Raw genomic sequence first — 19,514 nt, forward strand, 5'->3', positions numbered from 1 at the left:
TACTACGAAAGTCAAGCTCTACATCTGTATGCAATAAGCGCATTCAAAATTTCCTCGTATTACTTGATGAAAGTATCTTTTTGTTTGTTTTGTTTTTTTAAAAGGGTTTTTCTGCTTATATGAAAAATACGTTTTCTCTCCTGTCCCCTCCTTATGCTGATGCTCGCGGAAATTACATTCTGTCCCTCAATAAAGCTGGAACAGCCAGTTATGGTCTTAGTTCTCTTTTTTCTTACGTATCAGCTAAGTTGCAGAATGCGCTACCTGATTTATCCGTACCTATAAGTTTACTGGTTTTTAAAGAGAAATCAGGGCCGCATTTTGTACAGCGGCTTTCCTTTTTAATGAATATATCTTTCTAAATATGATGTATTTATTCATGCCTATCCTCGTATATGCTATGTATTGTAGATGTAACTATGCAATGTCTCGATAGATATTTAGCTTCTGTGATTTTATTTAGCGGATAATTCGCAGATGAACACAAATAAAGCTCCTATGCCTGTATGACCCTATGTTACCTTTAGACACGGGCCGCATTGCGCCCACACAACTTTGTAATCTGCGACTCCAGTGTCTTACCCATATGAAATGACAGATAAACAATGACCTTTTCTTTTCAATATATAAGCCACCTCGATAATCGTTACGCTATATTGTAATGACACAGGGCGCGGTCTGAGAAGCTTGTGAGTAGGCGGGGGATTTGTCGCCTCACGTATGGGATCTGTAAGGGGCCGACATACTCTCTCCCCTCAAGCTCCCAGGAACGGGAGTGCAAGGTCGGTAGCATGAAAATGCAGCGAAGGGCCAAGCCGCGTCCAAAAGCGATCGCACGGGCCGAACATCCCGGCCGATGACTCGTTTGGTACAGACCCGACCCGCTCCAGCGCCAGTGCGTCTGGACCTCCTTTCCTCCCCCTTTTTCCCTACCCACCTTCCCTTTTCCACCCTTTCCTTCTGTGTACTAGATTTTTCCTCTCTTTTCCTCCTCTATGAAATGGAGGAATCGGGAGGAGTCTTCCCTTGTCATGGAATGTGCAGAATTACCCAGAATTCTTTTTGGGCTATGATGCGATACGGCAATGAATAGCTTTTATAAAAACAGCAACGACTGGACTGGCCCCTCATCGGAATGGCTGAAGCGCGGACCACGAGGAAATGATTTCTAGCCTGAGACTCAGGAGTAAGGCCGGGTGTGTGCTGTTAAACTTAGATTTTGGAATTTGAACAAGTTTTTATCATAGAAAATTCGCGACTAAGTTGTGCTTTCATTTCGCTGTAATTCTCGTGTCAAAGGAACGGTATAATAATGTCAATAAGAGAATAACGATATTTATTTGCAGATTTACCTGTCCTCTTACTACGAAAGTCAAGCTCTACATCTGTATGCAATAAGCGCATTCAAAATTTCCTCGTATTACTTGATGAAAGTATCTTTTTTTGTTTGTTTTTTTTTTTTTAAAAGGTTGTTCTGCTTATATGAAAAATACGTTTTCTCCCTGTCCCTCCTTATGCATGATGCTCGCGGAAATTACATTCTGTCCCTCAATAAAGCTGGAACAGCCATTATGGTCTTAGTTCTCTTTTTTATTACGTATCAGCTAAGTTGCAGAATGCGCTCACCTGATTTTATCCGTACCTATAAGTTTACTAGTTTTAAAAGAGAAATCCAGGGCCGCATTTGTACAGCGGCCTTTCCTTTTTAATGAATATATCTTTAAATATGATGTATTAGTAGGTAGCTGTATATGCTATGTATTTTAGGAGTAAATGTAATGTCGCGAAGATATTAGCTCCTGTAGGTATTCGGAAATTCCAGAGAAAAATAAAGCTTATGCCTGTATGTATGTTACCTTTAGCAGGGCGCATGCGCACACTTTGTAATGTGCGACTCCAGTGCTTACCATATGACAGATAAAATGACTTTTCTTTTCAATATATAAGCCATCGAAATCGTACGCTATATTGTAATGACAAGGGCGGTCTGAGAAGCTGTGAGTAGGCGTGGGATTTGTCACCATATGGTTTTAGGGGCCGAACATATCTCTCCCTCAATGCCGTACCGGGAGGCAAGGTCGGTAGCAGAAAGCAGCGAAGGGCCAACTGCGTCCAAAAGCGATCGCACGGGCCGAAATCCCGGGATGACTCGTTTGGTACGACGCTCCAGCGCCAGTGTCTGGAGGTACTGCTTTTTCCTCTCTTTTCCTCCTCTATGAAATGAGAATCGGGAGTCTTCCCTTGTCATGGAATGGCAGAATTACCCAGAATTCTTTTGGGCATGAGCGAGGCAACTTTAAAAAAAGCACGAGACTGGCCCTCATCGAATGGCTGAAGCGCGGCCAGAGGAAATGATTTCTAGCCAGATACTTAGGAGTAGGCCTGGTGTGTGCTGTTAACTTAGATTTTGGATTTCTGAACAAGTTTTTATCATAGAAAATTCGCGACTAAGTTGTGCTTTTCATTTCGCTGTAATTCTCGTGTCAAAGGAACGGTATAATAATGTAAATAAAAGAATAACGATATTTATATTTGCAGATTACCTGTCCTCTTACTACGAAAGTCAAGCTCTACATCTCTATGCAATAAGCGCATTCAAAATTTCCTCGTATTACTTGATGAAAGTATGTTTTTTTGTTTTGTTTTTTTTTTTTTAAAAGGGTTTTCTGCTTATATGAAAAATACGTTTTCTCTCCTGTCCCCTCCTTATGCATGATGTTCGCGGAAATTACATTCTGTCCCTCAATAAAGCTGGAACAGCCAGTTATGGTCTTAGTTCTCTTTTTTCTTACGTATCAGCTAAGTTACAGAATGCGCTAACGGTTTTTATCCGTACCTGAGTTTACTGGTTTTAAAAGAGAAATCCAGGGCCGCATTTTGTACAGCGGCTTTCCTTTTTAATGAATATATCTTCAAATATGATGTATTTAGTAGGTATCTGTATATGCTATGTATTTTAGCTGTAAATGCAATGTCTCGAAGATATTAGCTCCTGTAGTTATTCGGAAATTCGAGATGAAAAATAAAGCTTATGCCTGTATGTATGTTACCTTTAGCAGGGCGCATGCGCACACTTTGTAATGTGCGACTCCAGTGCTTACCATATGACAGATAAAATGACTTTTCTTTTCAATATATAAGCCATCGAAATCGTACGCTATATTGTAATGACAAGGGCGGTCTGAGAAGCTGTGAGTAGGCGTGGGATTTGTCACATATGGTTTAGGGGCCGACATATCTCTCCCTCAATGCCGTACCGGGAGGCAAGGTCGGTAGCAGAAAGCAGCGAAGGGCCAACTGCGTCCAAAAGCGATCGCACGGGCCGAAATCCCGGGATGACTCGTTTGGTACGACGCTCCAGCGCCAGTGTCTGGAGGTACTGCTTTTTCCTCTCTTTTCCTCCTCTATGAAATGAGAATCGGGAGTCTTCCCTTGTCATGGAATGGCAGAATTACCCAGAATTCTTTTGGGCATGAGCGAGGCAACTTTAAAAAAAGCACGAGACTGGCCCTCATCGAATGGCTGAAGCGCGGCCAGAGGAAATGATTTCTAGCCAGATACTTAGGAGTAGGCCTGGTGTGTGCTGTTAACTTAGATTTTGGATTTCTGAACAAGTTTTTATCATAGAAAATTCGCGACTAAGTTGTGCTTTCATTTCGCTGTAATTTTCGTGTCAAAGGAACGGTATAATAATGTAAATAAAAGAATAACGATATTTATATTTGCAGATTACCTGTCCTCTTACTACGAAAGTCAAGCGCTACATCTGTATGCAATAAGCGCATTCAAAATTTCCTCGTATTACTTGATGAAAGTATCTTTTTTTGTTTTGTTTTTTTTTTTTTAAATAGGGTTGTTCTTCTTATATGAAAACTACCTTTTCTCTCATGTCCCCTTCTTATGCATGATGTTCGCGGAAATTACATTCTGTCCCTCAATAAAGCTGGAACAGCCAGTTATGGTCTTAGTTCTCTTTTTTCTTACGTATCAGCTAAGTTACAGAATGCGCTAACGGTTTTTATCCGTACCTGAGTTTACTGGTTTTAAAAGAGAAATCCAGGGCCGCATTTTGTACAGCGGCTTTCCTTTTTAATGAATATATCTTCAAATATGATGTATTTAGTAGGTATCTGTATATGCTATGTATTTTAGCTGTAAATGCAATGTCTCGAAGATATTAGCTCCTGTAGTTATTCGGAAATTCGAGATGAAAAATAAAGCTTATGCCTGTATGTATGTTACCTTTAGCAGGGCGCATGCGCACACTTTGTAATGTGCGACTCCAGTGCTTACCATATGACAGATAAAATGACTTTTCTTTTCAATATATAAGCCATCGAAATCGTACGCTATATTGTAATGACAAGGGCGGTCTGAGAAGCTGTGAGTAGGCGTGGGATTTGTCACATATGGTTTAGGGGCCGACATATCTCTCCCTCAATGCCGTACCGGGAGGCAAGGTCGGTAGCAGAAAGCAGCGAAGGGCCAACTGCGTCCAAAAGCGATCGCACGGGCCGAAATCCCGGGATGACTCGTTTGGTACGACGCTCCAGCGCCAGTGTCTGGAGGTACTGCTTTTTCCTCTCTTTTCCTCCTCTATGAAATGAGAATCGGGAGTCTTCCCTTGTCATGGAATGGCAGAATTACCCAGAATTCTTTTTGGGCATGAGCGAGGCAACTTTAAAAAAAGCACGAGACTGGCCCTCATCGAATGGCTGAAGCGCGGCCAGAGGAAATGATTTCTAGCCAGATACTTAGGAGTAGGCCTGGTGTGTGCTGTTAACTTAGATTTTGGATTTCTGAACAAGTTTTTATCATAGAAAATTCGCGACTAAGTTGTGCTTTCATTTCGCTGTAATTTTCGTGTCAAAGGAACGGTATAATAATGTAAATAAAAGAATAACGATATTTATATTTGCAGATTACCTGTCCTCTTACTACGAAAGTCAAGCTCTACATCTGTATGCAATAAGCGCATTCAAAATTTCCTCGTATTACTTGATGAAAGTATCTTTTTTTGTTTTGTTTTTTTTTTTTAAAAGGGTTTTTCTGCTTATATGAAAAATACGTTTTCTCTCCTGTCCCCTCCTTATGCATGATGTTCGCGGAAATTACATTCTGTCCCTCAATAAAGCTGGAACAGCCAGTTATGGTCTTAGTTCTCTTTTTTCTTACGTATCAGCTAAGTTACAGAATGCGCTAACGGTTTTTATCCGTACCTGAGTTTACTGGTTTTAAAAGAGAAATCCAGGGCCGCATTTTGTACAGCGGCTTTCCTTTTTAATGAATATATCTTCAAATATGATGTATTTAGTAGGTATCTGTATATGCTATGTATTTTAGCTGTAAATGCAATGTCTCGAAGATATTAGCTCCTGTAGTTATTCGGAAATTCGAGATGAAAAATAAAGCTTATGCCTGTATGTATGTTACCTTTAGCAGGGCGCATGCGCACACTTTGTAATGTGCGACTCCAGTGCTTACCATATGACAGATAAAATGACTTTTCTTTTCAATATATAAGCCATCGAAATCGTACGCTATATTGTAATGACAAGGGCGGTCTGAGAAGCTGTGAGTAGGCGTGGGATTTGTCACATATGGTTTAGGGGCCGACATATCTCTCCCTCAATGCCGTACCGGGAGGCAAGGTCGGTAGCAGAAAGCAGCGAAGGGCCAACTGCGTCCAAAAGCGATCGCACGGGCCGAAATCCCGGGATGACTCGTTTGGTACGACGCTCCAGCGCCAGTGTCTGGAGGTACTGCTTTTTCCTCTCTTTTCCTCCTCTATGAAATGAGAATCGGGAGTCTTCCCTTGTCATGGAATGGCAGAATTACCCAGAATTCTTTTTGGGCATGAGCGAGGCAACTTTAAAAAAAGCACGAGACTGGCCCTCATCGAATGGCTGAAGCGCGGCCAGAGGAAATGATTTCTAGCCAGATACTTAGGAGTAGGCCTGGTGTGTGCTGTTAACTTAGATTTTGGATTTCTGAACAAGTTTTTATCATAGAAAATTCGCGACTAAGTTGTGCTTTCATTTCGCTGTAATTTTCGTGTCAAAGGAACGGTATAATAATGTAAATAAAAGAATAACGATATTTATATTTGCAGATTACCTGTCCTCTTACTACGAAAGTCAAGCTCTACATCTGTATGCAATAAGCGCATTCAAAATTTCCTCGTATTACTTGATGAAAGTATCTTTTTTTGTTTTGTTTTTTTTTTTTAAAAGGTTTTTCTGCTTATATGAAAAATACGTTTTCTCTCCTGTCCCCTCCTTATGCATGATGCTCGCGGAAATTACATTCTGTCCCTCAATAAAGCTGGAACAGACATTTTTGGTCTTAGTTCTCTTTTTTCTTACGTATCAGCTAAGTTACAGAATGCGCTAACGGTATTTATCCGTACCTGAGTTTACTGGTTTTAAAAGAGAAATCCAGGGCCGCATTTTGTACAGCGGCTTTCCTTTTTAATGAATATATCTTCAAATATGATGTATTTAGTAGGTATCTGTATATGCTATGTATTTTAGCTGTAAATGCAATGTCTCGAAGATATTAGCTCCTGTAGTTATTCGGAAATTCGAGATGAAAAATAAAGCTTATGCCTGTATGTATGTTACCTTTAGCAGGGCGCATGCGCACACTTTGTAATGTGCGACTCCAGTGCTTACCATATGACAGATAAAATGACTTTTCTTTTCAATATATAAGCCATCGAAATCGTACGCTATATTGTAATGACAAGGGCGGTCTGAGAAGCTGTGAGTAGGCGTGGGATTTGTCACATATGGTTTAGGGGCCGACATATCTCTCCCTCAATGCCGTACCGGGAGGCAAGGTCGGTAGCAGAAAGCAGCGAAGGGCCAACTGCGTCCAAAAGCGATCGCACGGGCCGAAATCCCGGGATGACTCGTTTGGTACGACGCTCCAGCGCCAGTGTCTGGAGGTACTGCTTTTTCCTCTCTTTTCCTCCTCTATGAAATGAGAATCGGGAGTCTTCCCTTGTCATGGAATGGCAGAATTACCCAGAATTCTTTTTGGGCATGAGCGAGGCAACTTTAAAAAAAGCACGAGACTGGCCCTCATCGAATGGCTGAAGCGCGGCCAGAGGAAATGATTTCTAGCCAGATACTTAGGAGTAGGCCTGGTGTGTGCTGTTAACTTAGATTTTGGATTTCTGAACAAGTTTTTATCATAGAAAATTCGCGACTAAGTTGTGCTTTCATTTCGCTGTAATTTTCGTGTCAAAGGAACGGTATAATAATGTAAATAAAAGAATAACGATATTTATATTTGCAGATTACCTGTCCTCTTACTACGAAAGTCAAGCTCTACATCTATATGCAATAAGCGCATTCAAAATTTCCTCGTATTACTTGATGAAAGTATCTTTTTTTGTTTTGTTTTTTTTTTTAAAAGGGTTTTTCTGCTTATATGAAAAATACGTTTTCTCTCCTGTCCCCTCCTTATGCATGATGTTCGCGGAAATTACATTCTGTCCCTCAATAAAGCTGGAACAGCCAGTTATGGTCTTAGTTCTCTTTTTTCTTACGTATCAGCTAAGTTACAGAATGCGCTAACGGTTTTTATCCGTACCTGAGTTTACTGGTTTTAAAAGAGAAATCCAGGGCCGCATTTTGTACAGCGGCTTTCCTTTTTAATGAATATATCTTCAAATATGATGTATTTAGTAGGTATCTGTATATGCTATGTATTTTAGCTGTAAATGCAATGTCTCGAAGATATTAGCTCCTGTAGTTATTCGGAAATTCGAGATGAAAAATAAAGCTTATGCCTGTATGTATGTTACCTTTAGCAGGGCGCATGCGCACACTTTGTAATGTGCGACTCCAGTGCTTACCATATGACAGATAAAATGACTTTTCTTTTCAATATATAAGCCATCGAAATCGTACGCTATATTGTAATGACAAGGGCGGTCTGAGAAGCTGTGAGTAGGCGTGGGATTTGTCACATATGGTTTAGGGGCCGACATATCTCTCCCTCAATGCCGTACCGGGAGGCAAGGTCGGTAGCAGAAAGCAGCGAAGGGCCAACTGCGTCCAAAAGCGATCGCACGGGCCGAAATCCCGGGATGACTCGTTTGGTACGACGCTCCAGCGCCAGTGTCTGGAGGTACTGCTTTTTCCTCTCTTTTCCTCCTCTATGAAATGAGAATCGGGAGTCTTCCCTTGTCATGGAATGGCAGAATTACCCAGAATTCTTTTTGGGCATGAGCGAGGCAACTTTAAAAAAAGCACGAGACTGGCCCTCATCGAATGGCTGAAGCGCGGCCAGAGGAAATGATTTCTAGCCAGATACTTAGGAGTAGGCCTGGTGTGTGCTGTTAACTTAGATTTTGGATTTCTGAACAAGTTTTTATCATAGAAAATTCGCGACTAAGTTGTGCTTTCATTTCGCTGTAATTTTCGTGTCAAAGGAACGGTATAATAATGTAAATAAAAGAATAACGATATTTATATTTGCAGATTACCTGTCCTCTTACTACGAAAGTCAAGCTCTACATCTCTATGCAATAAGCGCATTCAAAATTTCCTCGTATTACTTGATGAAAGTATGGTTTTTTGTTTTGTTTTTTTTAAAAAGGGTTTTTCTGCTTATATGAAAACTACCTTTTCTCTCCTGTCCCCTTCTTATGCATGATGTTCGCGGAAATTACATTCTGTCCCTCAATAAAGCTGGAACAGCCAGTTATGGTCTTAGTTCTCTTTTTTCTTACGTATCAGCTAAGTTACAGAATGCGCTAACGGTTTTTATCCGTACCTGAGTTTACTGGTTTTAAAAGAGAAATCCAGGGCCGCATTTTGTACAGCGGCTTTCCTTTTTAATGAATATATCTTCAAATATGATGTATTTAGTAGGTATCTGTATATGCTATGTATTTTAGCTGTAAATGCAATGTCTCGAAGATATTAGCTCCTGTAGTTATTCGGAAATTCGAGATGAAAAATAAAGCTTATGCCTGTATGTATGTTACCTTTAGCAGGGCGCATGCGCACACTTTGTAATGTGCGACTCCAGTGCTTACCATATGACAGATAAAATGACTTTTCTTTTCAATATATAAGCCATCGAAATCGTACGCTATATTGTAATGACAAGGGCGGTCTGAGAAGCTGTGAGTAGGCGTGGGATTTGTCACATATGGTTTAGGGGCCGACATATCTCTCCCTCAATGCCGTACCGGGAGGCAAGGTCGGTAGCAGAAAGCAGCGAAGGGCCAACTGCGTCCAAAAGCGATCGCACGGGCCGAAATCCCGGGATGACTCGTTTGGTACGACGCTCCAGCGCCAGTGTCTGGAGGTACTGCTTTTTCCTCTCTTTTCCTCCTCTATGAAATGAGAATCGGGAGTCTTCCCTTGTCATGGAATGGCAGAATTACCCAGAATTCTTTTTGGGCATGAGCGAGGCAACTTTAAAAAAAGCACGAGACTGGCCCTCATCGAATGGCTGAAGCGCGGCCAGAGGAAATGATTTCTAGCCAGATACTTAGGAGTAGGCCTGGTGTGTGCTGTTAACTTAGATTTTGGATTTCTGAACAAGTTTTTATCATAGAAAATTCGCGACTAAGTTGTGCTTTCATTTCGCTGTAATTTTCGTGTCAAAGGAACGGTATAATAATGTAAATAAAAGAATAACGATATTTATATTTGCAGATTACCTGTCCTCTTACTACGAAAGTCAAGCTCTACCTCTATATGCAATAAGCGCATTCAAAATTTCCTCGTATTACTTGATGAAAGTATCTTTTTTTGTTTTGTTTTTTTTTTTTAAAAGGGTTTTTCTGCTTATATGAAAAATACGTTTTCTCTCCTGTCCCCTCCTTATGCATGATGTTCGCGGAAATTACATTCTGTCCCTCAATAAAGCTGGAACAGCCAGTTATGGTCTTAGTTCTCTTTTTTCTTACGTATCAGCTAAGTTACAGAATGCGCTAACGGTTTTTATCCGTACCTGAGTTTACTGGTTTTAAAAGAGAAATCCAGGGCCGCATTTTGTACAGCGGCTTTCCTTTTTAATGAATATATCTTCAAATATGATGTATTTAGTAGGTATCTGTATATGCTATGTATTTTAGCTGTAAATGCAATGTCTCGAAGATATTAGCTCCTGTAGTTATTCGGAAATTCGAGATGAAAAATAAAGCTTATGCCTGTATGTATGTTACCTTTAGCAGGGCGCATGCGCACACTTTGTAATGTGCGACTCCAGTGCTTACCATATGACAGATAAAATGACTTTTCTTTTCAATATATAAGCCATCGAAATCGTACGCTATATTGTAATGACAAGGGCGGTCTGAGAAGCTGTGAGTAGGCGTGGGATTTGTCACATATGGTTTAGGGGCCGACATATCTCTCCCTCAATGCCGTACCGGGAGGCAAGGTCGGTAGCAGAAAGCAGCGAAGGGCCAACTGCGTCCAAAAGCGATCGCACGGGCCGAAATCCCGGGATGACTCGTTTGGTACGACGCTCCAGCGCCAGTGTCTGGAGGTACTGCTTTTTCCTCTCTTTTCCTCCTCTATGAAATGAGAATCGGGAGTCTTCCCTTGTCATGGAATGGCAGAATTACCCAGAATTCTTTTTGGGCATGAGCGAGGCAACTTTAAAAAAAGCACGAGACTGGCCCTCATCGAATGGCTGAAGCGCGGCCAGAGGAAATGATTTCTAGCCAGATACTTAGGAGTAGGCCTGGTGTGTGCTGTTAACTTAGATTTTGGATTTCTGAACAAGTTTTTATCATAGAAAATTCGCGACTAAGTTGTGCTTTCATTTCGCTGTAATTTTCGTGTCAAAGGAACGGTATAATAATGTAAATAAAAGAATAACGATATTTATATTTGCAGATTACCTGTCCTCTTACTACGAAAGTCAAGCTCTACATCTGTATGCAATAAGCGCATTCAAAATTTCCTCGTATTACTTGATGAAAGTATCTTTTTTTGTTTTGTTTTTTTTTTTAAAAGGGTTTTTCTGCTTATATGAAAAATACGTTTTCTCTCCTGTCCCCTCCTTATGCATGATGTTCGCGGAAATTACATTCTGTCCCTCAATAAAGCTGGAACAGCCAGTTATGGTCTTAGTTCTCTTTTTTCTTACGTATCAGCTAAGTTACAGAATGCGCTAACGGTTTTTATCCGTACCTGAGTTTACTGGTTTTAAAAGAGAAATCCAGGGCCGCATTTTGTACAGCGGCTTTCCTTTTTAATGAATATATCTTCAAATATGATGTATTTAGTAGGTATCTGTATATGCTATGTATTTTAGCTGTAAATGCAATGTCTCGAAGATATTAGCTCCTGTAGTTATTCGGAAATTCGAGATGAAAAATAAAGCTTATGCCTGTATGTATGTTACCTTTAGCAGGGCGCATGCGCACACTTTGTAATGTGCGACTCCAGTGCTTACCATATGACAGATAAAATGACTTTTCTTTTCAATATATAAGCCATCGAAATCGTACGCTATATTGTAATGACAAGGGCGGTCTGAGAAGCTGTGAGTAGGCGTGGGATTTGTCACATATGGTTTAGGGGCCGACATATCTCTCCCTCAATGCCGTACCGGGAGGCAAGGTCGGTAGCAGAAAGCAGCGAAGGGCCAACTGCGTCCAAAAGCGATCGCACGGGCCGAAATCCCGGGATGACTCGTTTGGTACGACGCTCCAGCGCCAGTGTCTGGAGGTACTGCTTTTTCCTCTCTTTTCCTCCTCTATGAAATGAGAATCGGGAGTCTTCCCTTGTCATGGAATGGCAGAATTACCCAGAATTCTTTTTGGGCATGAGCGAGGCAACTTTAAAAAAAGCACGAGACTGGCCCTCATCGAATGGCTGAAGCGCGGCCAGAGGAAATGATTTCTAGCCAGATACTTAGGAGTAGGCCTGGTGTGTGCTGTTAACTTAGATTTTGGATTTCTGAACAAGTTTTTATCATAGAAAATTCGCGACTAAGTTGTGCTTTCATTTCGCTGTAATTTTCGTGTCAAAGGAACGGTATAATAATGTAAATAAAAGAATAACGATATTTATATTTGCAGATTACCTGTCCTCTTACTACGAAAGTCAAGCTCTACATCTGTATGCAATAAGCGCATTCAAAATTTCCTCGTATTACTTGATGAAAGTATCTTTTTTTGTTTTGTTTTTTTTTTTTAAAAGGGTTTTTCTGCTTATATGAAAAATACGTTTTCTCTCCTGTCCCCTCCTTATGCATGATGTTCGCGGAAATTACATTCTGTCCCTCAATAAAGCTGGAACAGCCAGTTATGGTCTTAGTTCTCTTTTTTCTTACGTATCAGCTAAGTTACAGAATGCGCTAACGGTTTTTATCCGTACCTGAGTTTACTGGTTTTAAAAGAGAAATCCAGGGCCGCATTTTGTACAGCGGCTTTCCTTTTTAATGAATATATCTTCAAATATGATGTATTTAGTAGGTATCTGTATATGCTATGTATTTTAGCTGTAAATGCAATGTCTCGAAGATATTAGCTCCTGTAGTTATTCGGAAATTCGAGATGAAAAATAAAGCTTATGCCTGTATGTATGTTACCTTTAGCAGGGCGCATGCGCACACTTTGTAATGTGCGACTCCAGTGCTTACCATATGACAGATAAAATGACTTTTCTTTTCAATATATAAGCCATCGAAATCGTACGCTATATTGTAATGACAAGGGCGGTCTGAGAAGCTGTGAGTAGGCGTGGGATTTGTCACATATGGTTTAGGGGCCGACATATCTCTCCCTCAATGCCGTACCGGGAGGCAAGGTCGGTAGCAGAAAGCAGCGAAGGGCCAACTGCGTCCAAAAGCGATCGCACGGGCCGAAATCCCGGGATGACTCGTTTGGTACGACGCTCCAGCGCCAGTGTCTGGAGGTACTGCTTTTTCCTCTCTTTTCCTCCTCTATGAAATGAGAATCGGGAGTCTTCCCTTGTCATGGAATGGCAGAATTACCCAGAATTCTTTTTGGGCATGAGCGAGGCAACTTTAAAAAAAGCACGAGACTGGCCCTCATCGAATGGCTGAAGCGCGGCCAGAGGAAATGATTTCTAGCCAGATACTTAGGAGTAGGCCTGGTGTGTGCTGTTAACTTAGATTTTGGATTTCTGAACAAGTTTTTATCATAGAAAATTCGCGACTAAGTTGTGCTTTCATTTCGCTGTAATTTTCGTGTCAAAGGAACGGTATAATAATGTAAATAAAAGAATAACGATATTTATATTTGCAGATTACCTGTCCTCTTACTACGAAAGTCAAGCTCTACATCTGTATGCAATAAGCGCATTCAAAATTTCCTCGTATTACTTGATGAAAGTATCTTTTTTTTTTGTTTTTTTTTTTTTAAAAGGGTTTTTCTGCTTATATGAAAAATACGTTTTCTCTCCTGTCCCCTCCTTATGCATGATGTTCGCGGAAATTACATTCTGTCCCTCAATAAAGCTGGAACAGCCAGTTATGGTCTTAGTTCTCTTTTTTCTTACGTATCAGCTAAGTTACAGAATGCGCTAACGGTTTTTATCCGTACCTGAGTTTACTGGTTTTAAAAGAGAAATCCAGGGCCGCATTTTGTACAGCGGCTTTCCTTTTTAATGAATATATCTTCAAATATGATGTATTTAGTAGGTATCTGTATATGCTATGTATTTTAGCTGTAAATGCAATGTCTCGAAGATATTAGCTCCTGTAGTTATTCGGAAATTCGAGATGAAAAATAAAGCTTATGCCTGTATGTATGTTACCTTTAGCAGGGCGCATGCGCACACTTTGTAATGTGCGACTCCAGTGCTTACCATATGACAGATAAAATGACTTTTCTTTTCAATATATAAGCCATCGAAATCGTACGCTATATTGTAATGACAAGGGCGGTCTGAGAAGCTGTGAGTAGGCGTGGGATTTGTCACATATGGTTTAGGGGCCGACATATCTCTCCCTCAATGCCGTACCGGGAGGCAAGGTCGGTAGCAGAAAGCAGCGAAGGGCCAACTGCGTCCAAAAGCGATCGCACGGGCCGAAATCCCGGGATGACTCGTTTGGTACGACGCTCCAGCGCCAGTGTCTGGAGGTACTGCTTTTTCCTCTCTTTTCCTCCTCTATGAAATGAGAATCGGGAGTCTTCCCTTGTCATGGAATGGCAGAATTACCCAGAATTCTTTTTGGGCATGAGCGAGGCAACTTTAAAAAAAGCACGAGACTGGCCCTCATCGAATGGCTGAAGCGCGGCCAGAGGAAATGATTTCTAGCCAGATACTTAGGAGTAGGCCTGGTGTGTGCTGTTAACTTAGATTTTGGATTTCTGAACAAGTTTTTATCATAGAAAATTCGCGACTAAGTTGTGCTTTCATTTCGCTGTAATTTTCGTGTCAAAGGAACGGTATAATAATGTAAATAAAAGAATAACGATATTTATATTTGCAGATTACCTGTCCTCTTACTACGAAAGTCAAGCTCTACATCTGTATGCAATAAGCGCATTCAAAATTTCCTCGTATTACTTGATGAAAGTATCTTTTTTTGTTTTGTTTTTTTTTTTTAAAAGGGTTTTTCTGCTTATATGAAAAATACGTTTTCTCTCCTGTCCCCTCCTTATGCATGATGTTCGCGGAAATTACATTCTGTCCCTCAATAAAGCTGGAACAGCCAGTTATGGTCTTAGTTCTCTTTTTTCTTACGTATCAGCTAAGTTACAGAATGCGCTAACGGTTTTTATCCGTACCTGAGTTTACTGGTTTTAAAAGAGAAATCCAGGGCCGCATTTTGTACAGCGGCTTTCCTTTTTAATGAATATATCTTCAAATATGATGTATTTAGTAGGTATCTGTATATGCTATGTATTTTAGCTGTAAATGCAATGTCTCGAAGATATTAGCTCCTGTAGTTATTCGGAAATTCGAGATGAAAAATAAAGCTTATGCCTGTATGTATGTTACCTTTAGCAGGGCGCATGCGCACACTTTGTAATGTGCGACTCCAGTGCTTACCATATGACAGATAAAATGACTTTTCTTTTCAATATATAAGCCATCGAAATCGTACGCTATATTGTAATGACAAGGGCGGTCTGAGAAGCTGTGAGTAGGCGTGGGATTTGTCACATATGGTTTAGGGGCCGACATATCTCTCCCTCAATGCCGTACCGGGAGGCAAGGTCGGTAGCAGAAAGCAGCGAAGGGCCAACTGCGTCCAAAAGCGATCGCACGGGCCGAAATCCCGGGATGACTCGTTTGGTACGACGCTCCAGCGCCAGTGTCTGGAGGTACTGCTTTTTCCTCTCTTTTCCTCCTCTATGAAATGAGAATCGGGAGTCTTCCCTTGTCATGGAATGGCAGAATTACCCAGAATTCTTTTTGGGCATGAGCGAGGCAACTTTAAAAAAAGCACGAGACTGGCCCTCATCGAATGGCTGAAGCGCGGCCAGAGGAAATGATTTCTAGCCAGATACTTAGGAGTAGGCCTGGTGTGTGCTGTTAACTTAGATTTTGGATTTCTGAACAAGTTTTTATCATAGAAAATTCGCGACTAAGTTGTGCTTTCATTTCGCTGTAATTTTCGTGTCAAAGGAACGGTATAATAATGTAAATAAAAGAATAACGATATTTATATTTGCAGATTACCTGTCCTCTTACTACGAAAGTCAAGCTCTACATCTGTATGCAATAAGCGCATTCAAAATTTCCTCGTATTACTTGATGAAAGTATCTTTTTTTGTTTTGTTTTTTTTTAAAAAGGGTTTTTCTGCTTATATGAAAACTACCTTTTCTCTCCTGTCCCCTTCTTATGCATGATGTTCGCGGAAATTACATTCTGTCCCTCAATAAAGCTGGAACAGCCAGTTATGGTCTTAGTTCTCTTTTTTCTTACGTATCAGCTAAGTTACAGAATGCGCTAACGGTTTTTATCCGTACCTGAGTTTACTGGTTTTAAAAGAGAAATCCAGGGCCGCATTTTGTACAGCGGCTTTCCTTTTTAATGAATATATCTTCAAATATGATGTATTTAGTAGGTATCTGTATATGCTATGTATTTTAGCTGTAAATGCAATGTCTCGAAGATATTAGCTCCTGTAGTTATTCGGAAATTCGAGATGAAAAATAAAGCTTATGCCTGTATGTATGTTACCTTTAGCAGGGCGCATGCGCACACTTTGTAATGTGCGACTCCAGTGCTTACCATATGACAGATAAAATGACTTTTCTTTTCAATATATAAGCCATCGAAATCGTACGCTATATTGTAATGACAAGGGCGGTCTGAGAAGCTGTGAGTAGGCGTGGGATTTGTCACATATGGTTTAGGGGCCGACATATCTCTCCCTCAATGCCGTACCGGGAGGCAAGGTCGGTAGCAGAAAGCAGCGAAGGGCCAACTGCGTCCAAAAGCGATCGCACGGGCCGAAATCCCGGGATGACTCGTTTGGTACGACGCTCCAGCGCCAGTGTCTGGAGGTACTGCTTTTTCCTCTCTTTTCCTCCTCTATGAAATGAGAATCGGGAGTCTTCCCTTGTCATGGAATGGCAGAATTACCCAGAATTCTTTTTGGGCATGAGCGAGGCAACTTTAAAAAAAGCACGAGACTGGCCCTCATCGAATGGCTGAAGCGCGGCCAGAGGAAATGATTTCTAGCCAGATACTTAGGAGTAGGCCTGGTGTGTGCTGTTAACTTAGATTTTGGATTTCTGAACAAGTTTTTATCATAGAAAATTCGCGACTAAGTTGTGCTTTCATTTCGCTGTAATTTTCGTGTCAAAGGAACGGTATAATAATGTAAATAAAAGAATAACGATATTTATATTTGCAGATTACCTGTCCTCTTACTACGAAAGTCAAGCTCTACATCTGTATGCAATAAGCGCATTCAAAATTTCCTCGTATTACTTGATGAAAGTATCTTTTTTTGTTTTGTTTTTTTTTTTAAAAGGGTTTTTCTGCTTATATGAAAAATACGTTTTCTCTCCTGTCCCCTCCTTATGCATGATGTTCGCGGAAATTACATTCTGTCCCTCAATAAAGCTGGAACAGCCAGTTATGGTCTTAGTTCTCTTTTTTCTTACGTATCAGCTAAGTTACAGAATGCGCTAACGGTTTTTATCCGTACCTGAGTTTACTGGTTTTAAAAGAGAAATCCAGGGCCGCATTTTGTACAGCGGCTTTCCTTTTTAATGAATATATCTTCAAATATGATGTATTTAGTAGGTATCTGTATATGCTATGTATTTTAGCTGTAAATGCAATGTCTCGAAGATATTAGCTCCTGTAGTTATTCGGAAATTCGAGATGAAAAATAAAGCTTATGCCTGTATGTATGTTACCTTTAGCAGGGCGCATGCGCACACTTTGTAATGTGCGACTCCAGTGCTTACCATATGACAGATAAAATGACTTTTCTTTTCAATATATAAGCCATCGAAATCGTACGCTATATTGTAATGACAAGGGCGGTCTGAGAAGCTGTGAGTAGGCGTGGGATTTGTCACATATGGTTTAGGGGCCGACATATCTCTCCCTCAATGCCGTACCGGGAGGCAAGGTCGGTAGCAGAAAGCAGCGAAGGGCCAACTGCGTCCCAAAGCGATCGCACGGGCCGAAATCCCGGGATGACTCGTTTGGTACGACGCTCCAGCGCCAGTGTCTGGAGGTACTGCTTTTTCCTCTCTTTTCCTCCTCTATGAAATGAGAATCGGGAGTCTTCCCTTGTCATGGAATGGCAGAATTACCCAGAATTCTTTTTGGGCATGAGCGAGGCAACTTTAAAAAAAGCACGAGACTGGCCCTCATCGAATGGCTGAAGCGCGGCCAGAGGAAATGATTTCTAGCCAGATACTTAGGAGTAGGCCTGGTGTGTGCTGTTAACTTAGATTTTGGATTTCTGAACAAGTTTTTATCATAGAAAATTCGCGACTAAGTTGTGCTTTCATTTCGCTGTAATTTTCGTGTCAAAGGAACGGTATAATAATGTAAATAAAAGAATAACGATATTTATATTTGCAGATTACCTGTCCTCTTACTACGAAAGTCAAGCTCTACATCTCTATGCAATAAGCGCATTCAAAATTTCCTCGTATTACTTGATGAAAGTATGGTTTTTTGTTTTGTTTTTTTTAAAAAGGGTTTTTCTGCTTATATGAAAACTACCTTTTCTCTCCTGTCCCCTCTTATGCATGATGTTCGCGGAAATTACATTCTGTCCCTCAATAAAGCTGGAACAGCCAGTTATGGTCTTAGTTCTCTTTTTTCTTACGTATCAGCTAAGTTACAGAATGCGCTAACGGTTTTTATCCGTACCTGAGTTTACTGGTTTTAAAAGAGAAATCCAGGGCCGCATTTTGTACAGCGGCTTTCCTTTTTAATGAATATATCTTCAAATATGATGTATTTAGTAGGTATCTGTATATGCTATGTATTTTAGCTGTAAATGCAATGTCTCGAAGATATTAGCTCCTGTAGTTATTCGGAAATTCGAGATGAAAAATAAAGCTTATGCCTGTATGTATGTTACCTTTAGCAGGGCGCATGCGCACACTTTGTAATGTGCGACTCCAGTGCTTACCATATGACAGATAAAATGACTTTTCTTTTCAATATATAAGCCATCGAAATCGTACGCTATATTGTAATGACAAGGGCGGTCTGAGAAGCTGTGAGTAGGCGTGGGATTTGTCACATATGGTTTAGGGGCCGACATATCTCTCCCTCAATGCCGTACCGGGAGGCAAGGTCGGTAGCAGAAAGCAGCGAAGGGCCAACTGCGTCCCAAAGCGATCGCACGGGCCGAAATCCCGGGATGACTCGTTTGGTACGACGCTCCAGCGCCAGTGTCTGGAGGTACTGCTTTTTCCTCTCTTTTCCTCCTCTATGAAATGAGAATCGGGAGTCTTCCCTTGTCATGGAATGGCAGAATTACCCAGAATTCTTTTTGGGCATGAGCGAGGCAACTTTAAAAAAAGCACGAGACTGGCCCTCATCGAATGGCTGAAGCGCGGCCAGAGGAAATGATTTCTAGCCAGATACTTAGGAGTAGGCCTGGTGTGTGCTGTTAACTTAGATTTTGGATTTCTGAACAAGTTTTTATCATAGAAAATTCGCGACTAAGTTGTGCTTTCATTTCGCTGTAATTTTCGTGTCAAAGGAACGGTATAATAATGTAAATAAAAGAATAACGATATTTATATTTGCAGATTACCTGTCCTCTTACTACGAAAGTCAAGCTCTACATCTGTATGCAATAAGCGCATTCAAAATTTCCTCGTATTACTTGATGAAAGTATCTTTTTTTGTTTTGTTTTTTTTTTTTAAAAGGGTTTTTCTGCTTATATGAAAAATACGTTTTCTCTCCTGTCCCCTCCTTATGCATGATGTTCGCGGAAATTACATTCTGTCCCTCAATAAAGCTGGAACAGCCAGTTATGGTCTTAGTTCTCTTTTTTCTTACGTATCAGCTAAGTTACAGAATGCGCTAACGGTTTTTATCCGTACCTGAGTTTACTGGTTTT

This window comes from Montipora capricornis, chromosome 4 (genome assembly GCF_036669925.1).
Source record: "Montipora capricornis isolate CH-2021 chromosome 4, ASM3666992v2, whole genome shotgun sequence".
Taxonomy (NCBI): domain Eukaryota; kingdom Metazoa; phylum Cnidaria; class Anthozoa; order Scleractinia; family Acroporidae; genus Montipora; species Montipora capricornis.